The sequence below is a fragment of the Balaenoptera ricei genome, chromosome 7, assembly GCF_028023285.1.
Source record: "Balaenoptera ricei isolate mBalRic1 chromosome 7, mBalRic1.hap2, whole genome shotgun sequence".
Lineage (NCBI taxonomy): Eukaryota > Metazoa > Chordata > Mammalia > Artiodactyla > Balaenopteridae > Balaenoptera > Balaenoptera ricei.
The window spans coordinates 62,757,485-62,774,055 of NC_082645.1; the positions used below are offsets into that span (position 1 = coordinate 62,757,485).

Below are 16,571 nucleotides of genomic sequence, written 5' to 3' on the forward strand. Positions count from 1 at the left end.
GGTTCTTTTAACTCTCAATTCTTTGAGCTATGAGTCTAGCCTCACAAGGAGTTTCATGATGCCAAGCCACAGCAGAATTCCTAGAAGTGGGGCTTCCAAGGATTAGTGACCTGAGTCTTCTACTTTGCCTGGTGCCACTCGATGGTACAGACTTTATTCTTCTCAACTAACGTAGGGCCTGGAGTCCAAGGGACACTCAATACATGAATAAATACATGCAGGCCTGAGGCTGGACAGAGGTGGAGGCCTGCAGCTATTATCTCCTTCACCCTCCACTAAGCTCGGGAAAACACAGAACTTGATCACCTACCAGGTAAATGCCTGAGTGACTCTTTGGGGAAGTCTAACTATAGTTGGGTCTCAAAAGAGAACATGGGCAATAGGGTGATTTCTCTATGTATTTACAGAATTACTTTGAAGTTCTCTAATAAGTAATGTGCCCCACACACACACACACACACACACACACACACACACACACACACACACACCCTAGGACACTACAGTTCATGACTATTCTCACCCATTAGGAAAAACTCAACTAGAAGGGGGTATGTCACTTAGAAGTCTGGAGCCTGTGAGACACACAAGGGAGTAGTTGTCTAGGGTTTGGGTCTATTTCATCTTTAATGAGAACTTGTAAGGACAGTCAACTTTGGATACATTTATGAGGTGTCCACTATGCACCATAGGACATAAATCAGATAATGTTCCTCCCTGTTTAAAACCCTCCAATGGTTTCTCATTTCACTTTAAAAATCCAAGCTCTGCCTAGGCCCACAAGGACCCACAAGATCTGCGTCCCCCCGCACACCCAGCTCTCTGACCTTATCTCAAGTAAACTCCCTCTTGCTAATTTCCTTCCAGGTCTTTCTGTTCCTTAAATGCCCAAGCTCATTTGCATTCTGGCCCTGACACTTGTAAGCCCTCTCACCTGGTACACTCACCTCCCTGGTTCCTTTTCATTCTCCAGTTGTCAGCAAAAATGCCCCCTCTCATGTCCTATCTCTACTCCCATTTTCTTTTATACATTGCACATGTCACCACCTGGCATTTTTTCATTTAATTGTTTATTTACTTGTACATCCCTCCCCACTAGAATTCAAGCTCCATAGGATCTTGTTTCCTGCTGTCGCCTCAGCATCTAGAACAGCATCTGACTCCTGGTAGGTGCTCAATAAATATTATTTGTTGAATGAAAAAGAAAATCAATCTCTCTTTAAAATTCTACCAGAACATAACATTCGTTTAAGAGCCTAAGGCTGTTCCCCTTAAAGCAGTGACTAAGGAATGCCAAGCCTAGACTTGCACTTTCTTCTCGGGAAGGCTTAGGTTAAAGGGAAATCTGCCAGGGAAAGGACACTGGAGATCAGCAGTAAACCCTTTAGCCAACCGGGGGGCTTGGCAATGTGTGCAGAGTCTCATGCAGTGCAAGTGGCTCATGTCATCGGGCAGTGGGGAAGAGAAAAATGGGTTAGGAAAGTTAAAAACAAATAAATAATCCAATCGGAAAGGAAGGGGAAGAAATTAAAAGAAAAAGGAAATAAGGCAGGAAAAGATGGAGACAAAGGAGAGATCACATGGTGGGCGGGGGGCAGTTCCAACTGCATCACTGACAAAGCGGCCTTGGAGGCCACCCTCTGCAGTGGGTGTAGGTGTTGGACGTGAAAGCGCTCTCTGCCCTTCCTCTGTGCCCAGGTGTTCCAGATCCGTGTCAGTTTCTCAGAATAAGGAATTTTAAGGATGAATGAGACTGCAGAGATCAGAGTCCACACCATCATTTACAGAAGAGGAAACGGGGGTCCAGAGAGGTTAAGTGACCTGCCTCTGTCACACAGCAGGCAGCAGCAGAGCTGGTGCCAGAAGCCCAGTCTCTCTCTCCATGGTCCAGTGTCATTATGGCCTTAAGCCTCATTTTAAGTTCAGAGGAGGATTTCACTTAATTCCTCTCTATAAGCATAAGAAGAGGTGGAAGGAAGAGGGGTAGAGAGAAGGCTGTGATGTGGAGGGGAGCAGTTGAGGGTAGGGTTTGTACTGCATTTAGGGATGTTATTATAATCAAAGGCCGAAGAAAAGTGGATTGAGACCCCAAGGCGAATAAAGATAATCACAGTTCTGGACTTCAAAGAGAATCTTAAATGCGTATATCACCCTATTCAATACATAGACCAGTCCCAGCCTAATGACGGAGTAAAACAATAATCAACAGTCTCCAGACCAATCAGATGAAGAATCCTCCATGTTAATCTACAGAAACAGAAAACGAAGGACGGACAGAGATTATAGTACAACACGGTGGTTCTCACCAGTCTGGGTAAAGCCGTAAAGAATCACAGCCAACGACCCTCCTATGGTGACCCCAAATCAACAGAGACTGAATAAGGGCAACAGTGACATGTATAAAATATAAGAACAATTGTTTTTCATAATTCTGGTTTTTCAAGTTGTGTTTTCATGACTACATGTTATAGTTCAGTATTTCCCTGGTAGTGGAAACATATTTTAGAATATTGTATTCCTTCCATTCTAAAACACCACCTTCTTCAATAGCAAAATACCCCCCTTATAGCTTTTTCGGGGGAAAAGGAAACAGTACCAAATTAAATGTATGCATTTATTGTAAGAGAAATTCTACTTGTAACTTGTTAAAATATAGGAATTATGCGATTTAAAAGAGCAGAAACAAAGGAATTACCTTCTTCCCCATAAACTTACCAGTACAGTTACATAGAGGGCTGATCATTTAAAAATAATCTCAGAAACAGAGAAATTAAAAACAAATTTTGTACTATTCTATGTCCTGCTAATATAAATTGGTATAATCTTACTTGGGGAAATATTTGCAATATATTTCCTTATGTTTTGGCAGCTCAGCATCCACTGACCCTACTTACAATGATGTCCTTCAGTTTTCGTTTGGAGACACATCCCTCCCTCCCTCCCTCCCTCCTTCCCAGACCCTGTGGGTCCAGAGGAATTCACTCCCATTCCAGATACATGAAGAGCTAGCTCATGGGATCCTTGCATTCATGTGGCCCCAGAGACTTTTTTGGCGATGGCCTGTGACCTCATCAGAACCAAGGGAATTTGTGGCCAGAGGAGAGGACTCTTCCTGAGGGATGAGACTGGAGTTGGATCTGTGACGATGGAGGGGCTGGAATTGGCTCACTCATCCTCTCACCCACATGGAGTTTGAAAATGAGACCAACAAAGTGGGGAGCTGGGGATGGAGAAAACCCAGCAGTTGACGTTGTTGGCTGAATCCATCTATACCTGAAGCTAGCACTATTTTGGACTTTTAACTTATACTAGCAAATAAATTCTCTATTTTGTTTAAGCTAGTGTGATCAGGTTTTCTATCACTGGCAATACAAACACTCTTACGTGATACAGAAATCAGCAGTAGAAGTGAATATTGAATGTGACTAACCCTAAAATGTGCAACTGGCTGATTTAAGGTTGGATGACAGCTAGTGCAGGCTCTCCTGCTCTAGGAGGTTGGCCATCCTGGCTATGTGATGGCAACACTGCTGGTTATGGCGCCACCTATTGAATCCTGGGTCTAAGACCACGAGCCTCCTGAAGGTGCACCATTAAAGGATTCGGAGAAGAAATGTAGAAGGTTGGAGTGTGTCGGCTACTTGCAGCCTTCAGTGAGAGCCACAGGAAAGAGATAAACTTAGGATGAAACTGATTGGAAGCCCAGAGGCAGGGAAAAAGGGCTTTGTTAATAGAGGCCTTTTTTTTTTTTTTTCCTGTGAAGTGCAACCAAGATGGTTGAGAGTCAAATAATCTGAAGCTTTGTGGGTTTAAAAACCCAAATTCTCTACACTATGTTAACATTAGACAGAGCAGGGCCAGACGGTAAGAACAATATCAGGAAAGAAGTTTGAAACCTAGGAGAAGCCCGATTCCCCATCGTCCCTCCAAAGACACTGTGGTCTCTCATCTGAGTAGAAGGCCCGTTACATTCACTGTGATACACTGGTTTCCATCTCAGGAGCGAGGAGGAAATTATTAGTGGCTTCACCACCTCAGGCCACTGTTTCAAACTGTACCTGATCAGAGGCCACAAAATTTGGGAGTGGAGGATGGTTCATTTGCTGGGAGACAGAAATGCCCAGGCTTGGCCCCACATTCAAAGAGTACGACTCAACACAATCCTGAGTTTTGTTCACTAGTCCATGGAGTTCAGGGGTTAGAGAATCCTACCACGTTTTTAAGTACTAGAGGATAAAGCCCCAGAATGGTCGGAAACAGTTTATGATTGCTCAAATCCTAAGTCAATCCCTAGATCCCTGAAGCCAGGAGAACAGGGTGTAGGCCGTGGAACAGGTGCAGCCCTGCTCTGAGAGACGGCTCTGAAGGCAACAGATAAGGAAGGCCCACCCAGAGAGAAGGAGGTTAAGCCACTGGATGACCAAAGTTCTCATTCCGTTGCCACACAGCTAGAATCTGTTCAGTGGGTTATAAAATATGCTAGAGACAGGAGACCAATGTCTCCGCTCCTTTCCCAAATGGAAGTTTAATTGTGAAATTCTTCTACTGTTCTCCCTCCACCATTGTATACTGGGTGTTAAATTTATAATCTAGCACTGGACCGTGAGATACTACATTCAGCACTGACGGACAAGACTGTGGAAAGTCTGGACTCGGCGCTGGACTTGGACCTGGATTGGCCACCTATTTTGGGGAGGAGGGTGAGTGTGATTTATTATGTGGGAGCATTTTTGAAACTGTATGTGTGGGAAGATGTGTGTGTGTGTGTGTTGGATAGGTAACTAGAGTATACATTGGTTGCTTTGGGGTTGTCCAGCATCCATTCTTCTGAATTACAGTAGAGCCTCAGACCTGGGGAGAGAGACATCCACTGATCTCCACTCCTGCTCTTCTGGCTCCAGTTGGGCTAACTCTACCCGGGCTCCAGGAATGGAAAGTGACCAGCCCTGGCCAGTTAGAGCCTGCGGTTCCCTGGCTGCAGTGATTGGTTCAGAGACGAGCATGGGACTACTTCGTACCAAGGAGACGCAACGAGACGTTTTCTAAGATGTGTGGGGCTGGGACTGGTGGTATGACAGCCACATGTACACACATGGAGACTGAGAATGAAGCCCTGCAGTGAACAAGCTGTGAGAGGAGCCTGAGACTAAGGGATAAATTAGGAGTTTGGGATTAACAGATACACACTACTATATCCCACTCCTGGGCATATATCTGGAGGAAACTCTAATTCAAAAAGATACATGCACCCCAATGTTCACAGCAGCACTATTTACAATAGTCAAGACGTGGAAGCAACCTAAGTGTCCAGTGACAGATGAATGGATAAAGAAGATGTGGTATGTATACACAATGGAATACTACTCAGCCATAAAAAAAGAATGAAATGATGCCATTTGTAGCAACTTGGATGGACCTAGAGATTATCATACTAAGTGAATTAAGTCAGAGAAAGACAAATATCATATCACTTATGTGTGGAATCTTTAAAAAATGACACAAATGAACTTATTTACAAAACAGAAACAGACTCACAGACACAGAAAACAAACTTATGGGTACCCAAGGGGGAAGAGGGTTGGGGAGGGATAATCAGGAGTTTGGGATTAGCAGATACAAACTATTATATATAAAATAAACAACAAGGTCCTATCTTATAGCACAGGGAACTATATTCAATATCCCATAATAAACCAAAATGGAAAAGAATATGAAAAAGAATATGTACATAGATATATAAAACTGAATCACTTTGCTGTACACCTGAAATTAACATAAAATTGTAAATTACTGTACTTCATTAAAATAAATAAAAATATGAGGCAATTGGAAATTTGAATATTGATTGACATTTAATAATATTAAGATTATTGCTAATTTTTAAGCATGATAATGTTATTGAGGTTATGTTGTTTTTTACAAAGAGTCCTTAAATATTTCGAGATACATACTGAAATATTTGTGGATAGAAAGGTATGATGTCTAGGTTTGCCCTGAAGTGAAAAAGGGGGAAAATAGCTAGAGGTTTAAAGAAAACAAAATTGGCCAGAGATAATCATTCTTGAAGCTGTGTGAGGCATACGTGGCAGTTTGTTATAATGTTCTGACTACCATTCGTATACATTTGAAATGTTTCTATAATAAAAAGTTTAAACAATAAAATAAAAATGACTCGAGGCTCACTCCCTTCTTCATCCACTAGAGGCTGTTAAAGGGGTTTGCTCACTCTGTTACAATCATGCTCAGACCTGGGAGTTACAGAAGTTACCTTTTTCTCCTCATAATGATCTCTTTGGTTGATAGATGAAATGGGACAGAGACTGAGGGCTCCCTTATACTGATTCAGAACCCAAGTAGCTCTTCCTAGAAAAGCATTCAACTCTCAAAATTGGAGACCCTCTTAATGGCAAGAAAAAAACAAAAATCTAAATTCCAACCAACCAACCAAAGAACAAAAGAAAGCAACGCTCCCCCTAGATTAGCACTGTCCAGTAGAAATAATTTGAGCTATATGTGCAGTTCTATATTTTCTACTAGCTACATTAAAAAGAAAAAAAGTGAAATACTAATAACATATTTTATTTAACACCCTATTTCAAAAATATTATCATTACAACATGTACTCACAATAAAAAACCTATTAATTAGGCATTTTGCACTCTTTTTTCCTATTAAGTCTTCAAAAACACGTGTGTATTTTACTATGGGTGACATTTCAAATGCTCAAGAACCGCTACCACACTGGACAACACATCTCTAGATGGTGAGGGCCTGGTGGGAAGGAGCCCTATCTTATCCTTAATGATTTAATTAAAATGCAAACATTTCCCAGGTGTCACCAACATTCAATACAAGTGGCCCGCAGGGGAAAAAACCACGTGAGATATAGAAAAATGTTTCTTACAACTCAAGGGGCCAATGGGTGGAAAGCCCTGTTTTCACATCCTGCCATGTATCTGTTTGCACACACACCCAGGGAGAAGCTGCTAGAATATGGATAGCTGTGTGTTCCTTCTGGCTGCTAATCTGGTTGCTAATCATTAGGTATGAAGCCCAGGATGGGGTCTCTACAATGATTTCTGGGGTGGGGACAACAGCCATACTGTTCCCTGTTCAGTCTTCCCTCCAGCCATACGGCTGGTTACTCAGTGTCTCCTGCTGGAGAATTGAACCATGTGCACACGAAAGCCCTTCCCTGGGCTTCTCAGGAAAAAAAGGCTCTATCCAGCTCTGCACCTTTGGGCCTGATGGCACTCATCTGAAGCCTGCAGGAAGGGCTCACTGACCCGAGACTCCCCCTGGGGCCCCCTGACTCCAAAGAAGCAGGGCCAGGCTAGTGCAGCTGTTACGTGGAGAAGCAGACCCAGATCCTCTGCACGGGGACAGGAAATGGGGGTGTTTGTGGGTGTCACAACAACGGGGAGGGCCCGTCTGGGATTCAAACCAAGGATGCTAGACAACCTGCAATGTACCAGACTGTCCCACTCAATAAAGAACTGACCCGCATGACCTACAGAGGTCCTGTTGGACACTGATGTAGGTGAAAAAACTATTTAGTTTTCTGAGCCGAGAACTTAACTCCATTTTACATACAATTCAAAGTAATTATTGCACTGTTGTATTAGTCCCTGAATTTTCCAGTAATGCAACTGTCATATAAATGAAATACTATGTTTTGCTCAGCTTTTTACCCAGAGTTGCTCACCTCTGCTGGAAAATGTGTCCCAAGGTATCGCCACTTGCGGTACCTAAGTCTCTCTTACCCAAATTAGCCTGCAGTTGCAGCTGTCCGCATCACAGTGATTATCAGGGTATCTGCAAACCCCTGACCACTCCATTTTGTTTGCTAATCAGTTGTACCCGATCACTTACAAATTGAAGTTATTTTATAATAAATTACATTCCTTTCATTTCTCTCTTTAAGTACAGATAAAGATTACATGGATCTGGGGGGACATGACGTGTGAGGTCAGATTATTTCCCTGGTGAAGGTTCATCGAAGCTTGTGAAGGGGGCATTAGAAAATACTGTTATTCAAAGTGAGCCCGGGGTCAGACAGGGCTGCAAGCCACCGCTTCTGTGCACACCCCTGACTGAGCTCCTTTAAAGCCAGGCACGGCAGTTTGATGGCTCTGTTTGTCCAGCCTGGGAAATAAAGAGAGGAACCCACGGGGACCGTCACAGCTGCTCACCTATAATCCTGGGAGGGAATCTCACACTTTGTTTCCCAACGGTCACAGCTGCATGCGGTGCTTCTTGCCCCTGTTTCTTAGCAGGCCCTGCTTCGCTCAGTGGCTTGGCTGAAACAATTTGTTCTGCTCGAATGACCCCAGATTCCATCTGATTTTGCCACTTCAAGAACTTTCCGCCTCCCATTTGGCTGCTCTGGAATCTCCAAATGACTGACTGGGAAAACAGACTGTTGGAAAAACACTTCCAGGTTGTCTCTAAAGGGATGGCTGCCCTATCAGACAACGGAAATGCCTTCCGCTGGACCCAATGCACGTACGTGTTCCCTCAACTCCGAATACAGGTGCAGGGGCAAGAGATCAGAAGAGGTGCGACCACAAGGTGATCTGCTCTACCATTCTGTGTGTGTGTTTTGTTTGTTTGGGTTTATTGGGGTTTTTTGTTTTTGCTCAGTGCTGACTAAATGACTCTTCCCCTGCTGCGTGGAAGCTGCTTAATTCAGTCTTGGATCATTTCATCCTGTTTGAGAACCATTCCAACAGAATGGACGGAATGATGGCTTACGTAAAAAGCAACGCCAGGACTACGTTTAAATATTGACTAGGTTGAGAAAAGCAAACCACAAAGACTTGAGGTGTAAAAGCCACATGTGGTTTATGTTTTGTAGGACACCCTCAGGAAGGTAAATGGACACAGTTTAAAAAAATCAAACTGGTTTCTCCCTGCCTCACCCTTACCTACCACCATTAAGAAATAAAAAACAAAATAAGACTAAACAGCAATTAAACAGAACCCAATCTGGGTGTTACTCTTGGCCTTGGGGTGGCAGCTCTGTCAAGCAAGGCAAATATGTAGCTGTCTGGGTTCCATGGCTAAGGTCAAGCATAATCGCCGCCGGGTCCACAGCTCCTCCCATCCCGGCCACCGCCCCTCTCAGTCACCACAGCTGCTTCCTTCCAGATTTGCTTCTCCAACTCCAGCTCCTCTGGCCCCATGCTCAACCTCCTGGCCAGTCTTCTCCAGCCAGAAAGAAAAGCGCACAAAGAAGACTAGTTCCTAGGAATCAAATCGTCTATGATCTTTTATCTGCTCTCCCCATGTACCTGTCTCTGACCTCACGGCTGACTAGGGAGCAGGAACGCTGCGAGGGCTCCCAGTCACTCAACACTCAGTATCCACTGCGTGCCAAGTGCTGTTTTAGGTGTTGCGGCTGCCACAGGGATCAGACAGGTGAGATCACACAGTGATCTCCACCCTCACAGAGCTCACGTTCACATCTGAGTTGACGATGTGATGGAAGGAAAACAATTTACCCCACGTTCCGTGCCGCACAGGTGTTACAGAGTACCCAGGTCACTGCCAGAGGAAGGGCTAGTTCAGGCAGACTCTGGTGTAAACGTATAGTGCACCAAAGTCCTGGGGTAATCATTTCGATTTGAGAACCATTTCCATACAAACATACTTGAGGGCACGCTGCCAGGCCAGTCCACAAAAGTCTATTTAATTCACAACATGACTAAACTAAAACTCTAGTTCCAATTCTTCAAGGGAGAGGACTCAGAAGTGATGGAGGGGAGAGGGCTTCATGATTGCTGCGCCAGCCTCAGCCTCTGCCCCATCCCCAAGCCGGCCCTACACTTTCCCTTGACCGCGCTCAGGGCATAAGGGGCTCCTGTCCCTAAGTACTTCTTACCCAGAAGTCATAATTCCCCTCCACAGGGTAAGATGACCTCATCAAGATGTCAGGAGGAAATCGACTTGTTGCCTTTTATCTTTACAGACAGAGGAGTTGTTAACCCAAACGACATTAAATTAGTGGATGTTTTGTTGAGAGAAAGGAAGCCGTTTGGCTGGAGGGAGATGCTGTACAGTACAGTCACACTGTCTAGGGTAAACTTCCTTAAGTTTTTCCTACATTTTATAGTTTTCTTGCTTCACTTAAATATATATATTTTTTCTTATGAAAACGTCATACATGAAAAGTTTAGAAAATAGGAATCATATAATTTTTAAAGTGACCCATTAGTACTCAGAGAAAACCAGTTACCATTTTGGAATTTCCTTCCAGTCTTTTTTCCTTTCTGTGCATGCATCTGAAATGGAATCATACTGTATATATATAGTTTTATACTCTTCTTTCTCACACTTCCCCGTGTTATTAAATATTATCCTAACACAATTTTAATAGTTGCATATTTCATTTTTATAGATGTTCCATTACCTATGTAAATACTCTTTGTTGTTAGATATTTAAACTGCATCTAATTTATTTTACAAATCCTACTATGATTAATACACTTGTATGTAAATGTTTGTGGTCCTTTCAGATTATTTCCTTAGGATAAATTTATTAGAGTACAATTACTAGAATGGAAGATATGAAGTTTTTCCTTTTTCCTCTTGATACATGTTGTTATACTATTTTCTTAGTTTTAGCATTCATATTCTCACTAGCACCCATTTCATCTTTTCAACATGTGCTTTTATCACTTTTCAAAATGTGCCAGTTTGATAGACAAAAAAATTGTATGTATGAGCCATTTTAATTTTCATTTCTTTGATTATTAATGAGGTTAACAATGTTTTATATGTATTTATTGTCTTCTCCATTATTAGTATATCTTTCTCCATCTGTTATCTGGATTTTTTTTTTAAATCACAGGGTTTTAATCTTTTCCCTTATTTCTTCCACTTTTGAATTTAAAGACCACCTAAAAGCTCCATGACTTTTCATAGACAAAATAAAATGTTCTGACCACTGGGGGACTGGGTAGATAGCAGTGACCATTTCTGTGTGTTTATAAATAAAATTTCATAAATCCAGAATCACTCCTACTCCCAACAGATATACATTTACAAAAGAATTCCCTGAGATTGCAACTGTGGATAATTTTGTGCAGCCTCTGAGAATGTTCAATGTCTAAGAAATGTTTCCATCCCATACTGGGAGGAAGGAGCAGTACATCCGGGCACATCTGACCACGGTTCTTCCTGTCTCAAAGGTAGAAGTAGGAATGCCCTGATTTATGTTATACACGTGCAGACGTGTAAACGTCTAAAGTCTGAGTACAGAAAACAACCATTATGACCCTGAGTCACCTTATTCCATTTTTCACAAGACCAAAGTTCCCAGGAACTAAGGAGTAATTTAGGCTGACCTAATGAGCATCCAAGCTTCTGTTATGTTTGCCATCTTCCTTAGTAATTCTGCAAATATTCTGGAAAAAGTAAAATCTAACTTAGAATTTTTTTGACTGAAAACTTGGTGATAAAAACCTTTCTGAGCCTAAGTCATTCAAAGTAACTACAGTTATCTATTTGATGATTCACCGGAGGACCTGGGCTGGAATGACATTCTCTGGTCTCCTTTCCACCTGTGTCTTCCCAAGTCAAGAGCTATTCCTTACTTGGTACAGTTTTCTCTCCTGGACTTAGAAGATGCTCAATATGTCTAAATGAGAAATGTAGATAGTTTGGGGTAAAGTGACTGGCACAACGCTAAATACTCAGCAACATCAGCTATCATTACTACTATTAAGTGAGCTAAACTTCTCCCCAGTTAGTGCTACTTGGTAAAAGAGGGAACACAGCAGATGAAGTGGCTCTTTTTGTTTATAGAAGGATAATTCAATGTAATTTAAGAATAAAGAATTTACTCTATGTCATAGTTGAGAAAACCTGGGTACTCGTACTTTCAGAGTCTCCATTTTATATTGGTTCTACAGCTCGTTTTCAAGTCTACTTAGGCCTATTTCAAAAAGCTGGCATTGATCTACACAATTCTCTTTTACGAATGCCTCTGCTTTTTTGTGCAATTTCAAAAATCACTAGACTTAATGAACACAAATTCAGAAAAAATGCCCCAGAAACTTCCTAAAAATACCATTTCTCCCAAAAGTTAAGGAGAAACAGGGATTCATATATTGAGTTTATGTTCACTGCCTTGTTTTCATTTCACCTGGAGAGGCTCCAGGTTAGAGTTCCAGGAGGAGGATGGGGACCCCAAATCCTCCACTTCAGAGAGCAGGCTTATCTTCAGTGCACTAAGAAAATGTCCCAAAGCCCTTTGGGACTGTCTCACCCAACTCGGAAATGGAAGAAAGAACTTCTTTTCAAGTCTGCTTTATTCTAGTGGTTGAGGAGTGCAGAAAGAACAGTAATGGTCTGTGACTGTTTTCAGAGGGGGCACATAATGAACTGAAAGAAAGCAGGCCTTGAGACAAGATCTGGGGTCTCTGAGCAAGTGAGAAAACAAAATGATTCCTATCATCATGCCCAGGTTCAGCCACCACGAGATGAGGGACGCAGACGTGAAACACAGTTGTGCCCAGAGTCAAGGAAAGCTTCAGCAGAACTGAATACCACACAGAAAACGCTTTGTGGATCCAACTCTCGTTGGCAGGGAATTCACGGAAAACCAATCTGAAGATCACCGATGTGAAATTTTATTTTCCAAAGTACAAAGGCTTCTGAACACAGAACTTTCTAGTCATCCTAGGTTTACTCCTACCTCGTGCAAAATACTCTGTAGGGGCACATTTCTAATATTCTTCATCAGCAGTGCCTACTGAATTCTCTTCAGCCTCTAATGCACAAATGTGGAGATTAGGTTTTCTTCCCTTGCTTTCCGCCCTCTCCCTATATCTTGCAAATACAGATGAGAGTTTCTCAGAAATGCTGAGAGATACATAAAGTTGAGGTATCTCAAAGTCTTTATAGGCATAAAGATGCACAAGGTTGAACAATGGAGAACAACACCACATATTATACCCTGGATTCATTAACAATTACTTAAAAACAGTGTAAAAGGCAGTGTACAATATATATTACTTAGGAAGTAACTGGGACCTGTTATTGCTTTGCTAGCATTTGGGCTTTTACAAAAATAAAGTCCACGGAAGGACTGGGTCAACTCAGTGGGTATTTTCCTTAAGTGTAACTCCTCCCACTCCCTCCCACACACAAGAAAGCAATTACATTTTAAAAAATATAAAATCAGAACTGGATGAAAGTCAAATCAGTTTCTTTTTAATCCATAAATCTGGGAATATAAAATCACTATAAGTTTATTATGGTTATATATTTAAAATCTCTAGTTCTATTTTCCTCAGCATAAGTAAAAAAGTACTGAAAGGTTTAGAATTTACTTGTAAGATAATGTAAAATATTACTATCTTCGTAACAAAAGAAATTCATGAATTTATGGAAAAAGGAATGATATTTATAAAACATGTTAGTAAAAGCACTTGCATATGTTTGCATATCAACATTTCAAAGTATTCAAAGGTCATTTATTTAAAAATATTTAGGACTTCCCTGGTGGTCCAGTGGTTAAGACTCCAGGCTTCCACTGCAAGGGGCATGGGTTTGATGCCTGGTCAGGGAACTAAGATCTTGCATGCCATGTGGCATAGCCAAAAAAAAAAAAAAAAAAAATTAAAGTATAATATTTAAAGTATAATTAAAGGAAAGTTAAGAATTGCTTTACTCAAACTTGCAGTTTCTAAAAATTTATCAGAACCAGAGAGCCTGGATGTATCAAAGATTAAGTAGAAATCCACATTCAAGAGAGTTCCATGGAATTCTCAGAAAGGGAGAGCAGGCAAAGGGTCATCTGAGGACATTATTTTAGCCTAAACTTTGAATATCATTCAAACAGGGGAGCCAATGCCTGATATTAACAAAATGCAGTTTTCTACTGGTAAGGTCAGATGACAGCCCACCCTGTCTGCCAGAATTAGTGGATGAGGAATCATTTCATGAAGTCATGCACAAACATGAAATAGACTGTAAAGGTTTGCTGCCATCCCTCAATCATCGCTTTGCTTGGCAAGGCTGACTGCCGGCAGGAATATCTCCCTCTGCAAAATTGTTTCAAAGTAATGACCTGGAGGAAGTGGTGTGCTGATACCATGAAAAAAAAAAAAATCCCTCAAACACAAAGATAGTTCAAAAAGCATCTGTATATGGCTCAGAGGAAACAAACAGCTCAGCTAATTTTCAAATCAAAATAAACCCAAGAGACCAGTTTACCTTGGCTATAACCACACACACACACACACACACACACACACACACACACACACACGCAGGAAAACTGAGGGTCAGCAATTATCCAGTGATTCTGTTCTGTGCCAAAGGGGATGAACGGGGAAGATTATCCATCCTGGAGCCAGGATGGAATAAGAGAAGATACCCCACCCCACATGGCTTCCCACACAGATTCACATGTATGTAAGGGGACTTCACACCATTCTCTCCATGAGACCGGTGGGTCCTAGAATCTGACGTCCCTCCCTGAAGCCAGTAGTAGATAAGAAGCCATTCTGAGACTCTAACATATGGTCTCTCCCTCACCGAAGGCTTTCCATGGGTTTTCCTTCCACAATGCTGTCCTTACAGAGCTAAGAAAGGAGCAGGGCACCTAAAACTTTTTTTTTTTTTTGTCAACATTAGGCTGAAATACATCTACAATCTTTTAAAATGAACAATATTGAATTTTCAACTTTTGAGCATTTAAAAATATTCTTCAAATTAAGCCAACACATCAACAACAAAGATCACATTTATATTTGGTTTTGAAAACCATTTGGAATTTTCTGTAAAAGCAGCTACTTTTCTGACAGAATAGGTGGAGATTGCTACCAAAATCTTAAAAAGATCCTTATTTTTATTTTCAAATAACTTTCATTTGAGAAGATCATTAGATATGTCAGCAAAAGTCTTTAAATTGGTTTTTCAGTCCTGGTTTTGTATCACTGCTTTGACGTCTTTCTTGCTGATAGGGTGAAGGAAGTTCCAAAAGCCCTTCAGTTCTGATCATTTGAGGAAATTCATCTCACAGCTGAAGGCTTATTTATTTTATTTGATTTTCATCTTTGTGAGAGGAAGACAGGAAAAAGTGATTGAATTTTAATATCAGAAACATGTGTCATTGACCGTCAACTGGGTAGTAAGATTTTTAGTTTAAAACTTTTAGTACCCAGGAGACAATTAAAGTATTTTAAAGGATGCTTTCCCTTCCCCTTCACAATATTCAGGCTGGGTGCAGGAAGCAGAGATTTTGTCTCAGCTCGGTAGCCCACCCACAAGAGCAGCTCCACGCTACAGTTTTCGACATTTGTCTTTCTAGGCGGAACACCAGTCAGCAATCCTCTGAAGCTCATAAAACCCAACATAACCTTTTGGGCTTCTCTGGTAAAAACACATTGAGTAATAAAGGACAGAATGCTTTCTGTTCAATGTTTCCAGTGCTATTCTCTGGCCAGAAGAAATACCAAATCATAGGCATCTGGAAAAGAGAGATGGCCCAGAAAGAACAATGGTCTTACACAGCCTGTGAGCGGTGACCCCCTAAAGGTTCGTCTCCTGCTGTCTGCTTCCTGTGGAGCTACAAGCATTGGAGCAAAGAGCCATTTCTATCAGACTTGACTCAAGTGATAGGGGGGACTTAAAGGGCAGTGGTCAACTTCTAGGGAGTGAAATGTTGTCTGATCACCTTGAGGATACAGGGAGTGGTGAAAAGATGCGGGTCCATGGCAGTGACAGTGAGAGAAGGAAGTGTGGTCCATGAGATTGCACACCATGTAATGTTAGTATCTTCCCTATGAGCTTTCCCAAAGGCATCATTCAGCTTTCGAAAACAATTAAAAGGCCCATCAACATCTCTATGTGTAGTTTACACATCATACGATGCTTTCTTGGCTGGTCCATGGGCATAGAAAGAATTGAATAAGATACCAGAAAGTAGACGAGCTACAATGTGAACTGATGCAGAGGTGGAAAGGGCATGACTTAGGAGGGCAAGGATTCAAAAAAGGTCTCTGAGGTTTCATTTCCGCAGTTCTTACTCACATAATTTCCTTTCTGGATCTTAACAGTGACTAATGGGCCTTAGAAAATGAATCGGGGTACTAGGTGGAAAATGCCAGAAGTCGACGGCTCTCTTCAACAGTGTTAAGTTTTTTTTTTAACCCTTTCTTTATTCTAAAGTCCTCTTTTCAGAATAATTTAAAATTCCATAATTACAAGTGCTCCCTTTGTGCCTGTGTTTCCCTTCTGAGACCAACTGCAGCTAGACCCACCCTAGACGTGGCCAGCTGGACGAGAGCAGGTCCCTGGCCAGGAGTGGCCAGTCTTCAGGCTGGATAGCACACTGAGCTGGCCGGGCATGAAAAACTCTACTCACATAGGGCGGTCAGGTTCCTCCCAGAAGGATGAACTGGGAATCATGGAGAGGGAGGGGCAGTCAGCCGATGGCACCAGACAAGAGACAGAAAGGCACAGCTGACCCAGTTAAGCAGTGGACATGAAGAGAGAGGAGATGATCCATCTCCTGGCACATCATGGTTTCTCAGGTCCCTAAACTGCATCCTCGTCTT

At 41.9% G+C, this 16,571-nt stretch overlaps 1 protein-coding gene across 2 annotated transcripts in view; it reads right to left on the reverse strand.

The window, feature by feature from the left end:
• Positions 1–16,571, reverse strand: part of WIPF1 (WAS/WASL interacting protein family member 1) — a 119,332-nt gene that overhangs the window by 38,155 nt on the left and 64,606 nt on the right. The window lies entirely within an intron of this gene.